This window comes from Vidua macroura, chromosome 31 (assembly GCF_024509145.1).
Source record: "Vidua macroura isolate BioBank_ID:100142 chromosome 31, ASM2450914v1, whole genome shotgun sequence".
NCBI classification, from domain to species: Eukaryota; Metazoa; Chordata; class Aves; order Passeriformes; family Viduidae; genus Vidua; species Vidua macroura.
In genome coordinates, this window is record NC_071601.1 from 626,493 (window position 1) to 636,160 (window position 9,668).

Sequence of the window (9,668 nt, forward strand, 5' to 3'; positions counted from 1 at the left end):
GGCAGGTTTTTGTATCCACTCACGCCCATCAGCTCCACCTGGCAGCCCATGAGAGATGGGAGGAAAATGAGGTTGGAGCATGTATGGTGTGTTTGGACAAAAACCTTTGGGAAAGAAAGCAAAAAAAAAAAAAAAAGTTTTATGTTAGTTAGTCACTGAGTGAAAAGTGGGTCCAGGCACTTAAAAGATATCAGGCTAGGGAGGAAAAAAAAATCGAAATAGGTCTGATTTTTGCTGAATTTTAAAATAAAAAGTCACCCAAATGTTGGATTCGAGAAACATGAGCACAGGTCATTGCTCCCACCACAAAATTCCCAGACAGGAGCCTGCTGTCCACAGTGAGATGATTCAAGCCATCGAGTGTTGGTTCCTCTCCTGTGGCTTAGAGCCACATTCCCTTTCCCAGATGCCTGGAGAGAAAAGCTGGTGGAAATCAAGGTTGGTTCTGCTGAAGTCCATCCAAAAAATGCTTCTTTGTAGACCAACAAGTCAAAGCTGCAGCTCCATCTGGAGCACCAGTGGCTGCTGCTCCATCTCTTGGAAGCAGGAATCTTCTGGGCACTGATTCCAGTGTTGTTTTTAGCCACTCAGCAGTGAGACATGTTCCTCACGAAATGGAAGAGCCAGTTTGAGACTAATCCATGGGAATAATTAACTGCATTTTTTAATTTAGGTGGCCAGGCTGGAGGACTATGGACTTCTCCAGGCTAACTGGAAGATAAAATTTCAGATTATTTTTGCTTGCCCCCAAAAAGCTCAATGCAAATTTTAAATGGGGGAGTCAGTCTAGCATTTTAATTGGATACATTTTGCTTTTACTCACAACTTGAATACATCACTTAAAATTCTTTGCTTAGAAGGAAATTGTTCCCTGTGAGGGTGGTGAGGCTCTGGCACAGGCTGCCCAGAGAAGCTGTGGCTGCTGCATCCCTGGAAGTGTCCAAGGCCAGGCTGGATGGGGCTTGGAGCAACCTGGGATAGTGGAAGGTGTCCCTGTCCATGGCTGGGTGTTGGAGCTGGATGATTTTTAAGGTCCCTTCCAGCCCAAACCATTCTGGGATTCTGCAAAAATAGTTCTAAAAATTTTAAATTACAGCTGAGACATTAACACTTCATTTTCATTCAAACATTGTTTTGCTGTTAACTGTTAAAAAAATTTTCCTTGAAGAAGCCTTAATAAAACTTTTCCACTTTCTCTTTTTCAGCTAGACCCAATCCCTGAAGTTCTAGTCAATCCAAAGCTCCACATTTTTTACCATGAAGAAATCAGTTAAAAATTAATTGGCCCAGGTCTCTTCTTTTTTTTTTTCTTTTTACTTCCTTTGGGTCAATTAAGAGGAAGCACAAAGCAATTTTACACATTTTACTTCATGATCAGCTGGCTGCTCTCCCTGCCATGAGCTGCCACAATCTAGTAATGGACAGGACCTTGCTCCTCTGTCACAGCCCCAAAGCAGAAATGATGAAAAGGGTCATTGTCCCCATTCCTCACTCTTTGGCACGGGAAGTGCTATCCCATAATCAGTGAATGATTCGAGGTCTCCCACAATCACCCCTATAAAACCTTAATTAAATTCAGTGGAGACTCTGTCAGAGAATGCCACACTGGCTCCCCTTGCACCAGGAATGCCAAGGAATGACACATTTAAGGACTTAAAGACTGAATTTTCAGACTTACTCTGCTACACAGGATTTTAACTTAATACAGTTTAACCTTTTTAATAGATAGAGATGATGTAGATATGGATATATAAGGGAAAAAAATCCCAGCTGGAGTATTCCCAGCACCTCGTGGGTTTATTTCACAGCCTGACACTCTCTGCTGAGTGGGTTTTCCTTCAGATCCAGGCAGACAGGAGGAGGGGGAAGGAAAAAACAAGGGATTGCAAGGAGGAGGTGGCAGGCTCCACACCAGAACTGGAGCCAGGCTCACTTCCCCCGCTGCACGTTTTACAACCAAGTGTTGTGTCTGAGGGGATGCACACATGGCAGCGAGACATCCCAAAACCCCAGCAGGAACCACCCCTCTGGCATCACTCATAAACCAGATGCTGGCCAGAGGAGCCACGCAGCAGCTCCGAGGAGGAGCAGCACCCCAAGATGTGCAAACCCCTCCAGAAATCCTCACTCATCTCCGTGTGACCTGGGAAATCTGGGAAGCTGAGGGCAGCGCTTCCCTCCCCTCTCCAGGCTCAGGACACTCCTGAGTCCTGGGTGGTCACACTCACTCCTGGGAGCCCCAGGTTCCAATGGTTGGGAAGTTAAAGTGAAATGTAAACGCAGAATTTAAGGTAAGCAACAATTGAATTTGGGCCAAACTTCATCTTTCATCTTTTCAATCTATTTTATGAAAAAGGATCAAGAAACCGCCTTCATTCACCCATCATTCAGAGCAGCCAAGACCTGGACTGGTCCCATCCTTGCAAAAGGTGGATATTACAGAGTCCCTGTGGCCAGACAAACCATTCTGGTCACTGTTGCCCTCAGCACCTAAATGTGCTTTAAAATGCTCTGGGCAGCCACTGAGAGAAGTCTGCAGTGCCAAAGTTGTGGCTGTCCCACTCCTGCAAGTGTCCAAGGCCAGGCTGAACAGGGCTTGGAGCAACCTGGAATGGTGGAAAGTGGAGGTTGGAACGAGATAATCTTTATTTTCCCTTCCAAACCAGTCCATTCTCAGTGAGGAATGATCAGTGCTTCACCACTGCTCCTTCCCCGACCCCCCCTCTCCCTTGTGGCTGTCTCAGCTCCCCCCAGAGGGGGATGAGGGGGAGGAGGGAGGTTATTACACAATGTTTTTGTTCCACTGACAGTTTCCCTCTGCCAGTTGGAACAGGCTGCTCATAAATTTCGGCTTTCTGGAGGGGTTTCAGGAGTTTTGCATTCTTAGATCATTGTCTGCCTTTCCCAGGAACAATGGGGGCAGGAAGGAGCTGCTCCAGAAATGCCATGTGCTACGAGGGGATCTCTCCTGGATAGGGATTGCTCAGGGGGGGCAATCAGCTCCCAGCCTGGGTAGCCAAGGAGGCAGCTCAGTGGCAAGCAGGAATGCTGCTGACAGTGCCCTGTGGAGATCTGCAAAGGTCAGCTCCTTCCTGCCACTCCAGGAAGATGATTGTAGGGATTATCCTGTGATTATAAGGTGGGGAATAAGATATGGGATGGTCCCTGCTGTGGGTGCTCAGCTGGAGATGCAGCTGAGCACCTCCTGGACTCCCAGGTGTGAACACCTTGGCAGGCTCAGCACATCCTTCACCACCCTGGAAGCTGCTGGGACTGGGGTTTTACAGAAAATCTTGTCCTGTGGGTGAATTACAACTGAAAGCCTGTTGCAAGGCTTCTAACCAGATCAGAGGGATCAAGTTCTCAATTCTCTCAGGCTCATCCTGTGAAGGCAGCAGCTTTTCAGAGTGTGCTGCTCCCTTCCCAGGCTGCCAATTCCAGCCAAAGCTTTGGTGCCTTGAGTGGCTTGCCAAGGGTGGGCTCGACCTGCTCCACGAGGTTCCTGGCATGGTGTGGGTCCAGCCCAACCAGCAGTGACTCCAACAACCAGCAGGTTGGGTTCAGGAGTTGTGGGAGCCAGGGATCATCCCAAACTGCCAGTCTGGGTGCTGCTACACTCTTTGGGAGCATGAGGGTTTAAGCATATAAACTATCTAGGCTGTACCAGCTGGAATCCTGGGCACAGGAGTGACCCTGGTGCTGCTCAGTTCACTCACAGAGCCGAGGAAACTCAGCCAGGACAGAGTGCAAGAATCCTTTCTTACAGACAGCAATCACTGAGCGCTCAGAAATCTTGCAAAGGGACAAGTCCCCAGTGCATTTTTAAGCCAAGGCTGTAGAGGCAAAGTTTTCTTGACTTGTGACACACAAACCTCTCCCCCAGCAAAGGAATCACTCATTTGGATGGGAACAGCAGGAGCTGTGTCTTCACCATCAACCAGTACCCATCCTCTGGCCTAAGGCCAAGTGCCCAATCTGATCAAGCCCATATTATTAATTACAAAACAGCAGCCACACCAAACTACCTCTTAGGAATGTCCCTGACCCATGAAAGTTCCCAGACTTTGCCTGGAAGTTGTTGACTTTGCCAGGGACTGTGATGACCACTGAAATCCAGCACGTGGAAATGCTCCTCAGCTTTTTGGTTTGCTCCCAGTCCCAGTACAGCTCCAGCACTGACACCAGCAAAGTCCTGAAGAAGTTATTTTCTCTTCCCTGGGTCTCTTCCAAGCCCACTCAGCCCAGACAGAGGACCCCAGCCCTCTGAGACCCCCACAAGGAGGGTTGGCCAGCTCGTTTAGAAAGGAGGCTATAAAATCTTTATTATCTCTATTAGCTGCCAGCCTGCTCCAAATTTCAGTCCCAGGGATGCCAGGAGGTTTCCTAGTAACAGCATGCAATCAGCCAAAAAAAAAAAAAAGGGAATTATTTATCAGAGAGCTCTTTGCCATGCAGGAGGAGAGGATGGCAGAGGAAGGATGTCCCAGGGGCTCTGCAGGGAGGAGCTGCAGTCTCCAGCACCTCTGTGAAGGATGACAGGTTGTGGTGCTCCTGGAAATCCTTCCTTTGGGCAAAAAAAAAAAAAAACATCCACCAAAAATCTTCCTGGGTGGGAAAAACCCAGGAAGAACCCATGTCACACGAGAGCCAGGCTGAGCCCTTGCCCTGAGCTAAAAGGAACATTTCAAGCCCGGGGCTGGCTGTATATACCCAGCCATATTTCCTGGGAAAAGCCCTTTTTGGAGTTTTTCACCATTTTCCCATCCCACCTTCAGGATGAGCAAGGACAGGGACTGATCTTGGTGCAAGCCTTGAGACTTGCCATGTGCCACAGAGTGAGGTGAAATTTGCCTCATTGTTCATGATTTCTTCCTAGTTCTGGCAGGGAAGGAGAGGATTTAGCACCAGGAGTTGATTCCTAAGGGATTTCTTCACATGCTCAACATGCCAGCCTTCTTCGTGGGCCCAGTTCAAAGCTATTGCCACAGGAGAAGAAAGGCTGATTGCTTTGTGTTCTTCCTCTCACCTGGAATTCCATTTTTGCAGAGCACCTTATGCACCAGCCTCCAGAGAACTAAACTTGGACTCTGTGAGTTCTGGTCTTCTCATGTCCAGGAATGAATTCCCAGAGGACACACTCCATGATTTTTCCAGGGTCTAAGGTGGGGCTGAGCTCCAGAGCTCTCCAAATCCTCCTTTTTTCATTTTTAAAGTGTGTATAAATCTTGGAGACATCTGAGAATGGGCAGAGATCAGACACCAGGAGTTTTTTTGTAGATGGCAGGCAGCAGCCCCATAATTCCACCACAGAGTTCCATTAGAGCACTCTCATCCAGTCCCATGGATGCAAATACATTTAATTTCACTAAACAGCCCCTAAAATTTTATTTCCCCAGCTGCTGGTTATTCTTCTTCCCAAACACTGCTGCTCTGTGCAGAATCTTGGAGCAAGTCTGACCTATAGAAACTGAGGCAAAGAAGGGAATTCAACCTTTGCCATAATCACCCTTTGTGAGGCTGTCCTCCCATCCAAAAACCCACACACGTTTTCCCTGGAGTGTGCTGTTAAAACACTTGCAACCTCCCTTTTTGTCACTCTCAGCATCCCTGGCCACTCTCTGCTCCAGCTGGTCCTCAGCCCTCCAGCTTTCATGCCTAAGTACCCCAGGCTTGCATTTGCACTCTTCTTTCATTTCCCCTCCTTATTTCCATTTCTTGTATGCTCCCTTTTAACAGCTCAGCTCACTAAGAAGTGTCTTAATTAGCCAAGGAGGCTTTGTGCTGAAATTCCTGATTTTCATGAGCAAAGGCAGGGTTTGTTCCCAAGCTCTGAATGAGTTTTCTTTAAAAATAAATCAGCCAGCTGCCTTGGACACCTTCTCCCCTTCATAACAACCTCAGAGTTCCCCAAAAAGCTGAAGTCAACTCTCCTGAAATCCATAGTCCTCTCATCCTAGAGCTCCTCAAGCCTCTCTCCAGGTGCAAGTCCAGTTATTTCACAGCTCTGAGAGCCCCACCTGCCACCCCTGACCTCAATTTTCCTCTGCTCCTTCTCCTTTATGAACAGCAGGTCAAACACTCTGGTGGATGTGGACAGGACTGACCAAGGACTCCCTCCTTGTGCTCTGCCCTTGTGATATCCAGCCTGGAGTACTGAATCCACCCCTGGAGTCTCTGCATAAGGACATGGAATCATTGGAGCAGGTCCAGAGGAGGCCAAGGAGATGCCCCCAGGGCTGGACCCCCTCTGCTCTGGAGCCAGGCTGGGAGAGCTGGGGGAGCTGGGAGAGCTGGGGGTGTTCCCCTGGAGAAGGATCCAGGGAGATCTCAGAGCCCCTTCCAGGGCCTAAAGGGGCTTATAAAAAAGAGGATGAAAGACTTTTTATATGGGCAGGGAGTAACAGGACAACGGGAACAGTTCTAAACTAGAAGAGGGCATATTTAGATTAGATCTTAGATAGAAATTATTCAGTGTGAGGGTGGGGAGGTCCTGGTACAGGCTGCCCAGAGAAGCAGTGGCTGCTGCTGGATCCCTGGAAGTGTCCAAGGCTAGGTTGGACGGGGCTTGGAGCACCCTGGGATAGTGGAAGGTGTCCCTGCCTATGGCAGGGGGTGGAATGGGATGAACTTCAAGATCCCTTCCAACCCAAACCATTCTGTGCTTCTGGATTTATCCTTCCCTGGAGATTTTTAAAAGCCATCTGGACACAACCCTGAGTAACCTGCTCTAGGGAAACCTCAGACTGGGTGACCTCCAGTGTCCCTTCCAACCCAAACCTGACTCTGACCTGAAGCCAAACTCTTGCTCTTGCCAGAAGTTCAGCTGCAATCCTTCAGCCACTGCTCGTGGCACGGGGCACTTCAGATGGGCCCTCTGCACGCCCCGGATCACCCTGTGTGTGTGCCCATCCCAGCCTGTACAGGACACAGGGACATGCTTATCCTGGATATCACCCTGCCTTCCTCCCACCCTTCATCACCTCACGCCTGGCATCACAGCCCAGAGGAAACACGGCTTCTAACGAGCTCAAGCCTGGCAGATCCAGGAGGTGCCGTCGCGGCTCAGCCTCGCAGCTCCTTTCTTTCCCATCAGATCCCCGTGGAGTGTTTACTCTGCCTTCCCCGCTCCCCCCTGCGCCGCTTTGTTCCCCTTCCACCGCTCCGTGGCCGCGGGGGTTTGATCACCTGCGGCTCTTTAATCCCGATGTGCAGCTCCCTTCCATCTCCCGGACAGCAAAGAAAGAAAGGTCCCCTTTCAGCTTCTCCCCGTTTTGTCTCCGGGCCCTCAATACCCCCCTGGAGCCGCTCTGCCCCATCCCCTTGAGCATCCTGCTCGCACAAAGCCCTCTTTGTGCCGGCCTGGGCTCCAGCCAGCCCGGGCTGCAGGCTCAGGCTTATCTTTAGGCAGAGCCAGCTTTACAGCCTTCAGCAGAACCACTCGAACGCTGAATGGACCGTGCCAGGCACCCGAGGTCCTCCTGCAGCACTCAAGAAATCCCCTGCTCCAGCCCCCACTGCCACAAATTGCCCGTTTTTCCAGGTTTTCACCCGAAGATGCTGCCGTGCTAGTCTGCCATCCCTTACTGGCACCAGCCAGAGGAAGTTGGGCTGCTTGGCCAGGATTTGGGAAGGCCAAGCTGGCCTGAGCTGGCCCCTGAGCTGGCTCCTGAGCTGGCCAGCTCAGGATTCCCAGGGGGCTCACCCCGGTCTCCCGGAGTGATTGCCAAGGGGAGCAGGGGGAACGGCAGGAATCTCTGCCAATATGGGATGTAAAGGTTCAGGGGGAATGGCAGGAATATCTGCCAATATGGGATGTAAAGGTTCAAGGGGAACGGCAGTAATCTCTGCCAATATGGGATGTAAAGGTTCAGGGGGAATGGCAGGAATCTCTGCCAATATGGTATGTAAAAGGTTCAATTCACCCCATCCAAGTACCTGGAGGGTTCCATGCCCTGCAAGGGCTGAGTCCCTCAGAGAAGGAAATCCTCATGGGTGAATTCAAGGGGTGCTTTTAAAATTATTTTCCTGTCTGGAGTGGGCTCGGTGAGAGGGATCAGAGAGGGTCTGAGGGGATTCCCTCTAGCCTAGCTTTGTTTGGAAAGGAAAATTCCCCTCAGCAGGCTGCACTTCCAGATTTTAGGCAAGGCACAGACTGGACTCCAGGCTGGTTTTAGCCAGGATACTCTGTGAATCCCAGAGGGAAAAATTGCTGCTTCACTACTCCAAGAACACCCTTAACCCCAAAGAAGGCCACACCTGACTGTTATTATAGGGTTTTTCCTCAGGGGGACACCCTGCTCTGTAATTGCCAGGTGGTTGTTGAAAAGATTTTTGCAGTCACAGGCTGATTTTTTTTTTCCCCCTGTGCTGTTTCCAGGTGAAAATCATCTCCTTAGGGACATCAGTCCAGGGTATTTACCCATCTCTAGGACAAGCCTGAATCCTGAGGGCATGTCCTTTGCCTGGCTTCTTCAGAAATTCCCTAGGAAAAGGAGTAAAATTGTCACTTACAGGTAAGGGGGAAACCTGAATCTTCTGTTCCCTAGCCAGCTCTGCCCAGAGGGGAAGAGAAGAGCAGAGCTACTCCCTCCAAAATCCAGGAGAGCAAAAAGTGAGGGCTTGAGGGGTGTGCCAGCAGCAGACAAAGGCTTTCCAAACAGGGGAGGGAGCAAGGAGCTGGCTCTGAGGCTGCTGGCCGGGTTGCCATGGATTTTGTGCTAATCAGCCCCTTTCTTGCCGGGAAGCAGAGGGAAAAGAGAGGATTTTGAGCGTGCAGGAGCTGCCTCCCTACCTGAGCCATGTCCTGCGACCATCTGCCCAGTGGATGTGCCAGAGCAAAGGGCCAAAATTTGCTGGTACAGGATATTTTGGGAAATGATGTCCCTATGCCTCATTCCTGGCTGGGGTTCAGACCTGGCCATGCTCTCCTGCCCGGGTCATGCCACATTTGGGGTGTGGGTGCTGGGAAGGGGAAATTTACAGGAGAGGACGGCAGGGGCAGGATTTTGGGGTGTCTGTGTGAGCCGTGGGACATCTGCAGACCCCAGGTAAGCCTCCAAAGCCCTCCTGTAAGGGTGCACATCAGCGTGGAAACCCGTGTGTGCTTCACTGTGCCCCTGTGTGGGGGCTGCTGCTGTGTCTGGGGCTCCCCACAACTTTTCATTTTAATTTGCAGGATGTTTCCTTGAACAGACCAGAGGGGCAGAGCCAGGCTCTGGAGCTGAACGTGAACCAGGGGAGGTTATAACTGAACATTAGGAACAATTTCTTCACTGAAATGGTGGCAGACATTTGAACAGGCTGCCCAGGGTAGTGCTGATGTCCTCAGCCCTGGAAGGACTTAAAAGATGCATGTGGCACTTGGGGACGTGGGTTAGTGGTGGGCTTGGCAGTGCTGGAGGAATGGTTGGACTCAAGGATTTTAAAGGTCTTTTTCAACATAAATTATTTCCAATATTCCTCCACTTCAGAGTGGCTTTTCATGTCTGCAGTCTCTTAGACATGGATTTATATATTTAAAAAAACAAAAACAAAAAAAAAACAAACAAACAAACAAAAAAAAAAAAAAAAAAAAAAAAAAAAAAAAAAAAAACCACAAACCCAAACATGAATATCAAACAATCCCACAAATCCTTAAAATTCAGATAATATGAAAAACATAAAATAGA